This window comes from Phyllostomus discolor, chromosome 1 (assembly GCF_004126475.2).
Source record: "Phyllostomus discolor isolate MPI-MPIP mPhyDis1 chromosome 1, mPhyDis1.pri.v3, whole genome shotgun sequence".
NCBI lineage: Eukaryota > Metazoa > Chordata > Mammalia > Chiroptera > Phyllostomidae > Phyllostomus > Phyllostomus discolor.
Window position 1 is genome coordinate 54,549,907 of NC_040903.2, and position 16,865 is coordinate 54,566,771.

Sequence of the window (16,865 nt, forward strand, 5' to 3'; positions counted from 1 at the left end):
CCCAAATTTGGAAATTAAAACATTTAAGCTATTTTGAATTGTATGAATGAATATCATACCAGTATTTATGCAGCTAAAGTGCTGCTTAGAGGAAAATAGCTTAAAAATACTAATATTAAAAAACAAGAAAGGTCTAAAACAAACTATCTACACTTTCATCTTAAGAAGCTGGGAAAAGAAAAGCAAAATAAACCCAAAGTAAGTAGAAGGTAGAAAATAAGAAGTAGAAATCAATAAAATAAAATTTATAAAACAAATAATAGAGAAAAATTATGGAAACAGAGCTGTTTTTCTTATATTTTTTAAGGGATCAGATTATTCCATCCACTTAGTGGCAGTGCTTTAGTGTATTTCAGTATGCAAGAGTTTAAAGGTGTTAGGGTCTTAAGGTCTAGGCTCAGAAACTGGTGTAATACATTCCTATTTTTAATTGATCAAAGAGTCACTAAGGTCACCCAAATTCAAGACTGGGGAGAGATATTACATTACTTTATGTTAGAGAAGTTTTAAAATATTTTTCTCACTCTTAACCACAGTCATATTTTTGCAGATCTCAGCTACAAAAGCAAAGAGGACTAAATGAACCAAAATTCTAGAAATAGTAGAGCCCGTGAGCTAAGATTGCTAGTAGTTATCTTTTCTGAGTATGTTTTTGCCCCAATGGACCTGGCTAAAGATGAAGTTCACTAAGGAAGTGAGACTCTAGCAGGGGAAAGAGAAACCATTGGAGTTTTGATGGTCGCATAATCTGGAATGGTGAACTTGAACCTAGAGAGTCCTCCAACACATGACTAGTTTTCTCCATCGGTTTATTTGATGGGTCTTAGGGCAGTGAGGGAGGCTGAAAAGGTGAGCTGGAAATATAGTGAAGTCTTCTGCAGTCTTGCAGAGCTTATGAGACAATCTCCATGGAAGAGGGTAGGGTACAAATCCAATAAATATACAACTGATTTCACTTTTGAAACATTTTATACTAGACATAAACTAATTGGATTTCAGAGATTAGTTCCTTACCCTACCTGTTTAATACTTCAGGGGTCATCAACCCCCTGGGGCCACAGAGAGGTACCAAGGCCTGTTAGGAACCAGACTGCACAGCAGGAGGTGAGCGAGCAAAGCTTCATCTGTATTTACATCTGCTCCCCATCACTGGCATTACCACCTGAGCTCTGCCTCCTGTCAGATCAGCGGTGGCATTAGATTCTCATAGGAGTGTGAACCCTAGTGTGAACTGTGCGTGTGAGGGATCTAGGTTGTGCACACCTTAAGAGAATCTAATGCCTGATGATCTGAGGTGGAGTTGAGGTGGTGATGCTAGTGCTGGGGAGCAGCTGCAAACACAGATCATGATTAGCAGAGAGATTTGACTGTGCAGAGACCATAATAAATCAGTTGCTTGCAGACTCATATCAAAACCCTATCAGTGAGTGGCAAGTGACAATTAAGCTGCATATGGTGGCAGAGTTTATAGTGACCAGTGAGTTGATGTACTTCAGTTGTACAGCTGCATCTGGTGGCAGCTTTAAGTCAGAATCTGACACTTACTTTACTTTGCTCATGGCCCACGCGTTATATTATTTACCACTTCTGTCCATGTCTCTTTCCTGCAGCACACACTTACCTCAGTCACAGTATTGGTAAGCTCACATGTTAACCCTAGCCAAAATGAGTAAGAAACAAATATTGCTAGAAAGCTTCTTTGAAAAGGGGGAAAGACACAATGATGAGAGAGAAGACACCAAGACTGTCAACAAAAAGAAAGCTGCATTTAAGAGAAAATATCAAGAGTCGTACTGAAATTATGGGTTCATTACAATGGGTTATTCACCTTCCTCAAGACTGCTTTGTATAATATGTGGTGACCAGCTATCCAGTGAAGCCACAAAACCTTCAAAACTGCTTCACCACATGGTAACTAAGCATCCTGCATTAAAAAACCAAACCTTTGGAGTTTTTCAAATGAAAAAAAAAAATAACCCTTAACATGAAGAACAGAAGTAATTATTGAAGGCTATTACTTCATCAAATGTGTCTGCACTGATAGCATCATTCTTAGTGGGTAACCACGTTGCTAAAGTGAAGAAATCCTTTGCTATTGGTGAAGAGCTTATCCTGCCCACTGCTAAGGACAGCTGTCATGAACTTTTAGGAGAGGCTACAGTCCAAAAGGTGGCATGTGTTCCTCTTTCTGCTAGCACCATAACTAAACAAATTGATGAAATAGCAGAGGATAAGGAGGCACAATTGTTAGAGAAGATTAGTGAGTTACTGTGGTACCCAATCCAGGTTGGCGAGTCTACCAATATTGACAACAAGGCAACCATACAGTGAATATATTTGTGCAATATATTTTTCTGGAGGATGTGCATGAGGATATGATATGTGCACTTTTGTTGCCAACCAACAGCTCAGCTACAGAACTATTCACGTCTCTGAATGATTACATATAAGGAAAACTGAATTGATCATTTTGTGCCAGTATATGCATGGACGGAGTGGTTCCACAAATGGATGGCTTTCTGGTTTCACTACTCAGGTCAAAAAGTCACTTCTGAATTTGAGTCTACGCTCTTTGTCATCCATAGAGAAATGCTGGCTCACCGAAAAATGTCACCTGAACTTAACGATGTTTTGCAGGATGTGATTAAAACTATCAACCACATTAAAGTACATGCCCTTAACCCATGTCTGTTTGTGCAGCTCTGTGAGGAGATGCACACAGAGCACACATATCTTATACACAGAAGTGAGATGGCTTTCTAAAAATGGATCACTGGCTAGAGTTTTTGAGTTATGAGAGCCATTCCAGAGATTTCCTTTAGAAAAAGTCACCACTGGCAACACATTATAGTGACACAGAATCGGTTGCAAAACTTGCTTCCTCGTGTGACATATTCAACCTGCTCAACAAACTCAACCTCTTACTTCAGGGAAGGATAACTGTGTTAAATCAGCAGAATAAGTGGCTACATTCAAAGCCAAATGGGAATTGGGGGGTGATGAGTGAACATTGGGATATTTGACACGTTTCAAACATTAACAGAGATTTTAAAAGAGACTGAGCCACGGCCTGCTTTCTCACAGCTGGTGCATGATCACCTGTCTCAGCTTCAAAGAGTTTGAGCATTACTTCCCAAGGGCAAAAGACCCCCGAACTGGGAAGGAATGGATCCCAGTTCCATTTGTGAATAAGCCAGGTGAAATCGACTTTGTGCCAGAAGAGGATCGACTGCTTGAGATCACAAATGACAGTGGCCTTAGAAGTATGAGGCAACTTCAGACCTCCATATGTTCTGGATTAAAGTCAAGGCAAAATTACCTGAGATTGTCACAAAAGCACTTAAAAGCCTCCTTCCATTTCCGATATCCTGTCTTTGTGATGTAGAGTTCTTTGCTATGACAGCAACCAAGAGATTATGGAATAGACTGGACATAAGGTACACACTTCAGGTGTGAGCATCTCACATCACCCCCAGATAGGACCGTCCAGCTGCAGGAAATCAAGCTCAGGGCTCTCACTGATTCTGCATTGTGATGAGTAATCATTATATATTACAATGTAATAATAATATGAAGTACATAATAAATAATAAATGTAATTTGCTTGAATTGTCCTGAAAACATCCACCCAACCCCTCCCATCATCCATGGAAAAATTGTCTTCCATGAAACTTGTCCCCGGTACCAAAATTGTTGGGGACTGCTGTAATAGAGGAAAAGATGGGCCCTCACTGGCAGAAAATATTATCTACCACAGTTTTATGGTTGTTATATTCACAATATCAGGAAGACACTAAAAAGTTATATGACATGTGAAAAGTCAGAAATAACATGTGTCCAAAGAACAGAAACTAAAAGCAGATCCCCCAATGATACACATCTAGGACTAACCATACAATGATTTTGTAATTGCTATAAATATGTTAAAGAAAATAAAGGAAGAGGTTAACAAAATAGGTAATAAGATGAAGGATATCAACATGTAAAAATAATCAAATGGATATTGTAGAGCTGTAAAATTTAATATCTGAAAGTAAGATTTGAGTTTAAGAGAAAAAGAGGCTCAGCAAAAAATAAATAACTAGAACTAGTGAACTCAAGGACAGGTCCATGGAAAAAATGTACAAGGTAAGCACAGAAATAAAAAAAGGGAATGGAAAGAGCAAAACAGAATAAGAAACATATGGGACTGAGTCATGTTATCTAACATACATGTAATTGGAGTACTAGGAGGAAAAAATAAGCAAAAGCCATATTTAAAAAGATGACCAAAGATTTTCCAAACTCATAAAAGACAGCAGTTCACAGATTTAAGAAGCACAAGAAACCTTCTGAACCCCAAGCAAAATTAATATAAAGGGAAGCACACATAGGTACAGCATAGTGAAAGTTGTGAAAACAAGATATAAAGAGAAAATCTGAAAATGGCTAAAAGCAATAGACCACACTACCTTCAAAAAAGCTACAATAAGATTGATTGATGGCTTACTATTCTATGGAAATTATTAAAATCAGAACACAACTAACTAACATCCTTAAATTTTAAGTGCACAATGAAAAAATACTGCCAAATGAAACTGTACCCAGAGAAAATATATTTTTTGACGAAGACTAAATAAAGATGCTTTTGGACAAAAGGTGGGAGATTTTATCACAAGTAGACCCATAATACGATAATACTAAAGGAAGTTATTCAATCTGAACAAAAATGGTCCTAAATGGAACCATAGAACTATAGGAGAAAAATGAAGAGTTTAGGAAAGCATAAGTAGGCAAGTAAATGTAAAAGATTTCTGCCTATTTAAAGCAACAATCATAAGGTCTTATGGCACTTTAATATATATGTAGAAATTAAATATATGAAAACAATAGAACACAGGATGAGTAGCTGTAAATAGAGATAAATTCACAGTTTTTTTTTGTTCAGAAAGTGGCAAAAGTCAACTGTAATAAGTCAGAAAAGTATGTATAACCTCTAGGATAATTGCTAAAAAATTATAAAAAATGTTTAAACAAAAGCTAATAGTAGATAAAATAGAAGAATAAAAGATGTGATTAATCAAAAAAAAGAGGAATAAAGGAAGAAAAAAGAAGAGATGGGATTAATAAAAAACCAATAACAAGAAGTTTTCTTAAATATCAGTAATTCATTGAATGTAAATGGGATTAGTCCCCTAATTAAAAGCCAAATATTTTTGGATGAGATTTTTAAAAATACTCAACTGTGTATAGTTTGCACAAGACATATTACTTAAATGGATATGGAAACAAAAGGTACACTGTGCAAACATTAACTAAAACAAATCTGATATATTAATATCAGATAAAGTGGAGTTTAAGACAAGTATAAGAGGAAAAAGGAACAAGTTATGATAAAAGGGACAATTCAATTGGAAGACAAAAATTCTAAATTTATATATTAACTATAACTTCAAATATATAAGGGTAAATTGACAGGATAAAAAGGAGAAATAGACAAATCACTATCATAGTTGGAGAATTTAACAACCTTCTTTCAACTGCTAATATAACAAGTAGACTTTTAAAGTCTGTAAGGTTTATGTAGAATGTTTAAATACCGTTAACCAGCTTGACCTGTTGACCAGTTGTTGTCAGTATGCTACATGGAGAACATTATTCCGAGCAGCTGCAGAATGCATATTGTTTTAAGTGCCCATAGAACTTCTACCAAAATAGAATGCGTGCTGAGCTAAAAAGCAAGTCTCAACAAATTTCAAAGGATTGAAATCATACAGTATATGTTTTACAATGGAATTAAATGAGAAATAAATAACAGAAAAGAGTTTAAAAATACTCAATTTTCTTAGAAATTAGGCAGCACACTTTAAAATAATCTGTGGGGCAAAGAAATGAAATCACATTAGAAAATATTTTGAACTGGATCAGTATCAAGACTTGTGAGACACAGCTGAAGTAATGCTTCGGCAGAATGGTATAGCTTTAAATGCACATATTTAAAAGGTGAGGTTGAGAGCCTGTGATCTAATCTTCCATCTCACAAAGCCAGAAAGAGAAGTGCAAATTAAATTTTTAAAAAGCCAGAAGACAGTAATTAACACAGACAGGAGATAAAATGGGGAAAATTAACATAGTCAAAGTTGTTTGTTTTGAAATTAAAAATTTGTTATCAATTAGCAAAATTGATAAACTACTAAGAAAAAAGAGAAAACTGAAATTAATAATATCGATATACAAAGGGAACATTAGAGATCCAGGAATATCTGAAGAATAAGAAAATATTATACTGTGAATAATTTTATGTCAGTACTTTTGACATCTTATATGAAATGGACAAATTTCTTGCAAAATACTACTTACCAAAATGACACAAAAGGAAGTAAAAAAATCTAAATAGTTCTATATCTTTAAAAGTCATTGAATCCATAATAAAAAAAAAAATCTCCCCACCTCTAATAGTAAGTATTCTTCAGCTGAATTGGGTCTCAGTATTAGGTCTTTGAATGTTTTTAGGATATTTAAAACTTCACTGTGGCTGACAAGTTCTACACTCAACCTACTTTCTTTCCATTTAGGTTCTTTCCACATTGATTTCCCCTTATTTCCATTACACCCCTTTTGTTGGAGATTAAGGGGACTCATTAGTTATACCATGTTTTTTCATCCAGCTTCTGAACCCTTGAAGAGTAGACATAACTCAGATTGGAATAAAAATGTCACCTTCATGTGTGGAAAAACTGGGTAAAAGAATGCACTCAGGTCTGCACCTGGCCTCCTTGTCCCTTCAGATTGGGTTGACTTAACTTGTCCTGTCGCACCTGCTGTGCGGATGAGAGGAGGATGTGTGTGGGTTTGGGGAACTGAATTCTGAAAGAGACTGAGAAACTGGTGACACCTGTGGCCAGATGTTTGCCCTGTCTCACCAAACAGGTGGTGGGATGGGTGGGGAGAGACAAAGCACCTGTCAGTACAGGTGAAGCCCTACTCTTACTCATGCTTTTTCCAGGGAGTCAGACCTACTCTACTCATCTGAAACCCACTGCGAACCTACTTCTGGTTCCACATGTCATCTGGGTCCTCCATCTTGAAGTTTTTATAACTTTTGTCTTTCCATAGAACTCTTCTTTTCTCTCCTCCCCCCAAATTTAAACCTGGCATTTGTAAATAGTGCCATTTTTAACCACCATTTCAATAAAAAGTATTGAATTCTTCTACCTCTAGATTTTAAAGGAGGGCTGATGTGTTTGTTTGCTCTCTGCTGTCAGGTCAGTGATCAGTGTGCCCCTCCTGTGCACAGTTCCTTCCCTTCTGCCTCCCTCTCCCCGTCTAACTTGTGTTGTTGGCTGACTTCAGGACATTGCTCCAACTCCCTCAATTATGTCAGTCAGCATCTCCTCTCAACCCCACACCCTCTGATTATAATCTCTTTCTCCTAGTTCATGTTATTGATGTTCTGATACACAAATCGTTATTTTTTAACTTGCTCAATTCCGTCAACTGCAATCATTTCAAAATCTCAAATACTAAAAGCCACCCCCCTCTCATTTTTTTCCTTCCTCTCTGGCAATTTTTTGCTTTCCAAATCTTAAATTTGGACATTCCTTCATTCATATTGTGTCTCTCCATCTCTCCTTTCTTCCCTCCCTCTTCCTCCCCCCGTATCTCAATAGATGGTTTTACCATTGTATCTTTACTCCCACAAGTTTATTCCCTTACGTACAATTTTTATTTATATACATCACACATCCTTTCCTCCATTTCCAATCACAGAGACTGTTTCTCCTCTTTAATATGGTTAATTCTACGAGGATTCTTGTTCTCATCTTCTCTTGAATCTGGTTCATTATTTATCAATATCCCTTTGTATACCTCCATTTTACTGGTATTAAAAAAATTTTTTTAAAGTATAGTGGAACCTTGGTCTTTGAACTTAATTTATTTTGGAAGTCTGTTCAAGAAGCAATTTGTTCAAAAAGCAAATAATTTTTTCCCATTAGAAATAATGTAAGTGGAATTAATTTATTCCATATCCCCAAATGATTCCCTATTTTAACCTTTCTTATATACAGTACATGTCTAATGTACTGCTAAATCTATAAACACTCTAAAACAAAAAGAACATGAAGTGTACGTGAAAATTTAACAGAAAGGAAATGAAATGTACAATAAAAAAAGAAAATTTACATGCACACTTGAACTTACCTTTAGTGTTGAGAGCTGCCGATGAGTGCAGATGGAGAGGAGGGTGGAGGGGTGATGTGGTTTGGAAGGGGAGCCCCTTTCATAAAAACATCAGGTCGCTGTTCCTCTGGGGCTCTTCCTCTCTCCTGTCCTTTTCCTCCACTAGACCTTGCCTCAGGCTCACTCGGCCTCTGTCTCACTGAAAACCTATCCAGCGATGTTTATTTGTGCCTGAGTTTTATCACTTGCTTGAAGTGAAACACTGTTATCACTGGACAAGTTTATCCCACGGTCTGCTACTTCTTTGCCAGGGTGATATTCCTCAATAAAACTTCGCGTTTTCCCCATTTCCCAAGCATTTCCTTGATAGTGAAGTAGGAATATTCTCCCTTTCCTCCGCCTCCGAAGAAGGCTCCCCAGCTGCCGTTTGTTGCTGCCCCCTCTGAAGGTCTTGGAGTTCCTCGGTGGTCAGCTCAGTGTGGGATCCTCCACCAACGCCTCCCCGCCATCACCGTCCGCGTCCGGGCCCATGGACTTGCCCATGGACCCAGCGTCCTCCACAGCAGGCACAGGCTCATCCTTAAAGCCCCCAGGTGTCAGCGACAGACTCAGGCCACAGTTTCTTCCAGGCTGATTGCATGCTCCTGGAAGACGCTTCCCCCATGCTTTGTCTGTGCTCCTCAAGCACGGGAGGATAGTAAAATGTTCCTTCCTTCTGGAACTCCCTGAGGGTTAAATTACTTTCAGAGGTCACCTCAAAACACCTCTCCAACAGTACATTTGTGTAGTTTCTTAAAATTAGAAATGACCTGCTGGTGCAGGGGCTGGCTGAGAGGAGTTGTGTTAAGGGCAAAAACCGAACAGTGATGAGGCTCCACTCCTCCACCAACTGGGCCTCCAGGGCTGCAGGGTGGGCAGGAGCATCGTCCATTTACAAGAAGTGCCCTGTGTGGTGATTGCTTTTCCCAGAGGCATTTCTTCACATTTGGGGCAAACACTGCATGAATTCATTACTATTAGCCCTCATATCACATTAAACTTGTTTTTCATGACATTATTTTTCTTGAAAACTCTCAGGTTTTCAGAATGGTAGACAAGTAGAGGCTTCGATTTAAAGTTCTCACTCGCATTCCCACTCAACAATTATGTCAGCCTGTCCTTTATTGGCTTGTATCCTGGTAGTGACTGCTCTTCCTGTGTGATGTGGGTTCTCTTTGGCATTTTCCTCCAAGAAACACCTGTCTCATCACAATTGAACACTTGTTGGGGGCAAAAAAATTCCCTCAGCCTCTATGCATTCTTGAAATTCTATCATGAAATTATCAGCAGCTCCTTTGTTAGAACTGGCAGCCACCCCACGCCTCACTACACTGTGAATGCCACTTCATAAATGTGTTGAACCAGCCCCTACGAGCCTTAAGCGAGTCACTTTCAGCACTCATTCCAGGCGTGTCTGTCTGTCAGGAGGTCAGTGTGCAGCATCTTTGCCTTTTCACATATGATTGCCTCCAAAATGCTACCGCCAGCCATCTGCTTTTTGTTTTTCCAAATCAATTTTTCTACCTCTTCTATTGCCTTTGGTTGTTTTGTGAGCACCTTCACACCCTTAGCAACATCAGTACTATTGATGGCCCCTTTATGTTTTAAAATTGTGCCAGTCATTGATTTCACCGTGCCACACTCTAGGCAGATCAGACCTGTGAACCCGTCTGTCATACTTTGCAATTATTTTTAAAGCTCTGTTGTTGTTCTCACAACTTTCCTTTTCACTTTGCTGCTACCACTAACCTTCTTAGGACCCATAGTGACTTTCTGTACATATTTAATAATAATAAGCAACAAAAGCAAAAGAAAACCACAAAAATACCCATAGCACAATTTCCTGAGCTGTTAACAACACAAGGTTTATTGGTAGATTGACTCATACTTGTGCCTTCTCTCCTTTGTCACCCGAGAGACGGGTGACTGGTCACACAGTATCAGCATGAAAGGGTTGTCAGGTCGAGAAGTGAAGTTTTATTTGACAACCAAGAGAGCTTTCCTATGAACAGCTTGGTTGAGAACCTACTTGAGATGGGAGATGTTCAAGAACCAAGGTTGGACTGTACTGTTAAGGATTCAGCATCGCTTTCACACCATGCGAGGCTCCTGAGAAGAGTTAAAGTGACTAGTTAGTTCCATTTCTCCTTTTTCTTTAACCCCCCCAATTATTGGAAATGTTGTTCTCTTTCATTGCCTTTCTAAAGTTTTTTTCTGAGGCTCCCAGTAACTGTTAAGTTCTGAGTCCTCCTCCTGCTCCGAAAAGGCCAGCCGGGCTCTCCCTCCTTTTGCCCTTCTTTCTTGACTTCACTGATTGACATCAGTCTTTTGTGGAGAGTCCCCTTCTCAAATAAATAAATAAATAAATAAATAAATAAATAAATAAATAAATAAATAAATAATATTACAGGAGATAAGCACACTGTTCCGTTGATGTGCTGGAGCGAGAGAGACCACATAGATGATTGTGAAGTGGTGCCTCCTTTGAGGAAATGAGTTTAGGTTTTTCTTGATTATAGGTTGGGCTCTGGAGTTCCAAGGTAAGAGAGGAGTAGGGCGAGTCTTTGGATTGGTTGATTTCTTAAGGTAATGGTTCTCTGGTTCTCATCTGCAAGCACATCTTCAGTGAGTCTTTAACTTTTTGCTTTCGTTGCAGTTGCTCTCGTTTCTTCTTGACTACTGCAGTAGCAAAAAGGTCTCACTGTCCCTTGTGGTTCTACTCATAGTAACTCATACTCAAAAACCAGACCCATCTTTGTGAAATACAAATTCAAACATGTTTTCTACTGAAAAATCCTTGATGCCTCCTTTTACGTACAAAATAGAACCCCTTGTACTGAATGTAGTATTCAACCGCTCTTACGCCACCCCAAATTCCAGTCCTTACCTGTCTGTTGCTTCTCATCCCACCCTCCTTCCCTCTGGTCCCTCCCTCATTCCTTCTCTCCCTCCCTCCCTCCTCCTCTTTTTACTTTTCTCCTCCTTACCCCCAAACTGCACTCTTACTATAGAAGTGCATTGACTATTCTGAACTCATGCTGTACATTGTGGCCACTTATATACAATAAAGGAACTTTTATTTCTTCCTGGAATGCTGTTTCCAAACCTAACTTGGTTCTCCTTGTTAATAGTCCTACTTCTTGAAGCTCTATTTAAATTTACCTTTATAGAACATGTTAGTTTGCTAGGATCTGTTTGCTCAGTTTTGGAAGCTAGGAGTCCAAGATCAAGATGTCCCCAGGTTTGGTTTGGTTTTAGACTCTCTCCTTGGCTTGCAGATACTCGCCTTCTTGTTGTGTCCTCATGTGGTCTTTCCTCTCTGTGTGCACCCCTCCCCCTGTGTCTCTCTGTGTGTCCTAATCTCTTCTTATAAGGACATCAGTCACATTGGATTACTGCCCACCATAGGGGCCTCATCTTAACTTAGTCACCTCTTTAGGGGCCTTATCTCCGAACACAGTCATGTTCTGAGGCATTGGGGATGAGGGTGTCAACACCTGATTTTGAGGTGGGGGGAGCACAATTCAGTCCATAACACAGAGCCTTCCTGTATATTCCATGTAGTCATCAACCCTCTCCAGAACCCCACAGCACCTTTACAGCTTGTAGCACTCAATACAGAGTTATCCATGTTTTCCTGTCTCCTCTGGTGGTTTGTACTTGTCTTAGGGACAGAAACCATCTCTTATTCAAATTGTTCTAATACTCCCCTGTTCTGATACTGAATAGGGCTTGATTGTTGGCTAAATTTTAAATATATAATTTAATATAATCAGGCTAAATAATAATATATTTTCCAGAACCTTTAAGAAATTAACAAAATATATGAATGGAATGTATTATATCTCCTATTTTAGAAGTCTTTGAGCACAGTTTGAGATTTTTATCTTAGGCCTTTAACATACATAGTATAAGTGCTTTAATTTTTATAGGACTTTATATAACTCTTTTATGATCTTTAAAATATAATCATCTAATTGACTTCTATAAGCTACTTATCAATTATTTCCATTTCATTACTCCCATTAAATTTGTTTTCAGGTAAAGATGAATACCATGTCTTTTTGAAAACTGAAAATTTGACTGTTAGAAGACATTTGCTAACTCAGATTACTTCATTCAAGTAAGTTTCATTTTATCCATCTCAGCACCAACTTAAGATTGATTTAAAATGCAAAGAATTAAGTCCACTACCTCTGACTCTTTCTCAACTCTCAAATTTCTCAGAATATCTTAGCTTCCCCTTGTATGTTGAATCACACATGTTAGAAAATAGTGGAACAATTACTTTTATTACATTTCATGTGCTTATTAAAATATAATGTTTAAACTTGTGGTATTATATTTAAAATGAGACTAACACCTCAGAATAATCTTTTATTTTGTATCAGTTCTAGTCATCATAGTCCTGACTATGTGCCAAACTCATGTTTTTAAAGGGTTTTTTGCATTGTAGGTAATATTTTGTTTTTCAGTTTAAGTCTTTATCTGGCTTTTCTGAATGATTTATGCCTTCTTGATCATTAAAGGGAGATATTTTGCAGTTAAATGACACTTGAATCTTAAAGGTATAAGTATTTATTTAAAAACCTATCTTTGAAAAGTCATCCTAACCAACCTCAACTCTTAGAACTATTTCCTAATGGTCTTTTGTCTTCATTCTCGCTCCATATTCTGCTGCCAGATGGGTCTGTGTATAGAACCACTGCAATAATGTTAAAGCCCTTTGATGGCTCCTACTCACTGTGGGGCAGGGCCCATGCTCTGTTGCCTGGCACTCAAAGCCCTCTACCAAGCTCCTGAAAATATCCCCACTTTCACCAACTGGAGGCTTTCCTATGTTTTAAATTCTCACTGTTTTTCCTATCTGTGTCTTGATTTGTACTGTTCTTTCTTAATGTTTTTCTATGATGTTCCCTGTTTTTCTTCCCTAATCGTTTCCTCTGCTAGTTGAAATCTTGTGCAAGTTCTCAAGACTCAGCCCAGGTGCCAACTCCTCCATGAAGCTTTCCCTGATTGCTTCAGCTGGAAGCATTAGTTTGCCATCTGCTACCTCATCTAATATTTTGTTTTTGTCACTAAGATAGCACATTTTATCATGTAGTTTTATTACTTATGTTTGTCTATCTTATCTCACCAACTACGTTGTAAGGACTGTAAAATCAAACCTCTTATCTGACTTATTTCCACCTCTCACAGCCTTCAGCATAGCCCTTAACAGAGTTTAGTAAATATTTGTTTAGTAAATTAAGAATGTGTCTGGATTTTTCTCCCATCATGCCAGCCATTTTTCAGCCTTGTAGACACACATGGCTCCAATTCATGGCAACCATTCATTCCCGTTATGCGCTCCTGGCAGACATTCCTTCTGCATTTTATCCTAGAAAATGCTGCCTGTAGTGTAATTAACAAGATACACTCAGTTCCCAACCTAAGAAATAAACCCTATTCCAGACGTTCATGTCTAATTCTGTTGTTTGGAATGCAGAAAGCGTTTTTCCACAAAAATAATGTTATAAATAGTGCTTAAGTTCTCAGCCATCTTCCCAAGACTGTTTAACTCATAAGTACCAGTGCTGATTTAACTACAGATAGTCACCATGTTAACACTGTTTTGCAGAGAAATTCTACATTTTGGACGTGGAAACACGTCCCCCACACCCTAGGGTCCACTTTCTGGGCAGCGTGAGCAGCAGGGGGGCGTGAACTGTGTTTCCAGCAGTGGCCTAACATATTTGATACTCTCGCACCAATAGCTTTACAGTTTCCAGTATTTGCATAAGTGACATTTACCTGTAGTTGGCTGATACTTTTGCATCTTTTAAATTGAGGGCAAGGGGACACTTGTTCTTCTGATTCTCCCCAGAATAGATTAAGATGGCAAGCAGGGCTTCAGCTGTCCTGGCATGTGGGTGGGTGATTTTTAAGTCAGGTAATTGACAGTTTAGGAATTGTTTTACTAAGTTCCCCTTTCTGTTGGTCTGCAAACTTACGGGAATTGAATATAGAGGGGTGGGCAAAAGCGGGTTTACAGTTATGAGTACACAAGACAGTTATTCTTTTATTGTTATTCTGGTATATTCCCCCATATGAACAACTGTAAACCTGCTTTTGCCCACCATGTATGAACATAGAAAATATTTCTATCTACAGGAAAAACACAATTTTATTGGTATCAACCTTATATCTAACATCACATCAGTTTTTGTGAACAAGTGATTATCATTTCTTTGTTTCTACACAGGCATAGTGACATATCCCATGAAAACACATCAGTGTGTGCATAAACAAGCCCGGAGGTTGACAGTTTACTTTGTCAGGCTGTGCCCGAGTGTGTTCAGTCATCCTAAGCTTTGAGCACAAGAGTGAAAGTCTACTTATGCTTAATGCCATTGTAGATGCTAGGGGCTAGGGAAAGAGAGCCATAGTGTTACGAAAAGTTTGCTTTTCCTCCAGGATCCTGAAATACAAGGAGTAAGTATGAAAGAAACAGAGTTCAAACAATATGCTATTAATTGCCATAAAATGCTTCATGAGGATAACAAATGCCCTAGGAGTGTCAGAGTGGCAGTATCCTTACATTTCACCCTGGTTCTAAAGGTACTGGTGGGACTTCAGTCAGTCTCAGAGCACCAGTGTTCAACCAGTGTGTCCGGGAATTTGTAAAACATGAAATCCCCAACTGTCTAGTCAGGAGCACTGGCCTCTTTTCCCTTAGATTGCCCAATTTAAAAATGACAACAGTCAACACAATAGACATCTAGTGTGAATCAATCAAAATTTTACCCATTTTTGTCAGATCAGCAAAAAAATATAATTTTTGATGTGCCACAGAAGTTTAGTAATTAGTTTATGTGTGCCATGAGATGAAAAAGTTTGAAAATTGCTGCCTTAGAGGAATAGTGAAGATTTAAATAAAGAGCTGGGAGAGGAACTTATATTCCAGGTTGGACTAACAGCATGAAGAGAGGACTAGAGAAGCAAAAACAAACAAACAGACAGACAAACAAACAAAGAAGCAGTACTGGCTGCAACAGAAAGCTTAGTCCATGTTGGGTGCAAAGTAGGTGGGAAAATTACACCAGTGGTTCAAGCTCAGCAACAAATAAGAGTTACCCGTAGATATTTTTAAAAATACAAGTCTCTGGATCTTTCCCCAGAACTAATAAATAGAATTTCTGGGCTAAGAGACATAAGCCTGTTTTCTTTTAGAGCTCCCCTAGTGACTGAGGATCCCCGACTTAGAAGGATGGGCCAGATTTAGGAGAGCCGTGAATGCCTTGCTGAGGAGCTGGGGCTCTGTCTCTCAGGAGTGGGAAGCCCTCAGAGGTTTCTGAGTTGGGTGACATGACCAGATTGCTGTGTGCCAAGATAAATGATTGTCCACAGCTTATGAATGGAAGAGAAATAAGAAACAGCTTGAAATAGAGCAGTGGTGGTGGGGAAAAAAGAGATGGTAACATTTTTAAGTGTCCTTAGATGTGTGGGAGTTGATGATGTCAGCGTTGTCCTTGGTATGATTTGTTTTATAAACTGATTATAAAGCTTCACCCTCATTATTGTGATCTTTTTTCTCTTACAACCTGGCAACTTAAACAGTAATTTCAGCCAGTTGCATTTAATGGAAGGAAACCATTGTCTACTTATGTACATGTCTAACTCATAATAGTAAGTGAAGTTATGTGTACGAGGAATATGACCTTTAACATAATCATTATAAAGCATTTAAACCACCCACATATGCAGTGACATAACCTCAGCTCTGCAGGATGGTGCCAAGAACTGGAGCCACATATATAAGATAGTTATTGGCACATAACTCTATAGCATTTGGTCAAAATTTGAAGAAATAATCTAAATTATGCTCTGTATTTTAATATTTTTAGCATCAAATTTGATAATTGCTTAGTTTTTTGGCAGCAGACCCATGCATGCCTCCTGACAACAGTGACTGCGCTTCCTCTGAGCTTCCGCTTCTGTTCCGCCCCCAGTGGCTGCCGGTGTGGCCCCAGGCCCCTGTCCATTCCCTGCTAGTGTCTGTCCCTGAGTGCCCCCAGCAGAGAGGAGATTTAAAGGAGTCTGATTGAAACTTTTCTTGTGTTGCTGACAAGTTTGGACAATGCTGGGGACTGTTCAGGCCAGTGTGGGGTAAGGCAGCTGCTAGGGCACGCCCACTCAGGAGTCTCAAACCTTGCCACTGGCTGGAAATGTTTTATACCTCTTCAGTGTGTTTTGAATATGTTATGGTTTGAAAACAGTGAGCCATATTTATGAGCTGGCAGAGAATAAGTTCAAGGAGTGGTTTGATCCTTTTCAAAAAGACTTGACTTGACATGGAATTTTTTTTTGAAAGAACCCCTCTTTGGCTACTCTGCAGTGCTACACACATGACAACAATTTCCGTGTGGTCCTCTTCGCCCGTGATCATGAGTTTGTTGTCTTATTAATACCCCATCTCCCTTGAGTTACTTTTCTGTAGCTACTTAGGTTTCACTGATCATCTAGGTGTTCAACCAGAGAATGGGTGGTCTGCTGAGATTTGAGGGGTCCTGTAGGAGAAAGGGAGGAGTGAGAACTACATTTGTCAGGTGTCCTCTCCGTGCTGTGTTCTTTACATGTATTTTTACCATTTTAACTCCATTTTACCCACAACCAATTTGAGGTTT

The 16,865-nt window shown here is 38.7% G+C and overlaps 1 protein-coding gene across 3 annotated transcripts in view; it reads left to right on the plus strand.

The window, feature by feature from the left end:
• ZNF438 (zinc finger protein 438) overlaps window positions 1–16,865 on the plus strand; it is a 170,434-nt gene that overhangs the window by 69,341 nt on the left and 84,228 nt on the right. For 2 of the 3 annotated variants that reach the window (XM_036022658.1, XM_028507951.2), the window contains one exon: window positions 12,241–12,322. The exons of the other annotated variant lie outside the window; for it this stretch is intronic. The gene's annotated coding sequence lies outside the window, so the exon portion shown is untranslated. The remainder of the gene's footprint in view (window positions 1–12,240; window positions 12,323–16,865) is intronic. 3 annotated transcript variants of the gene reach the window in all.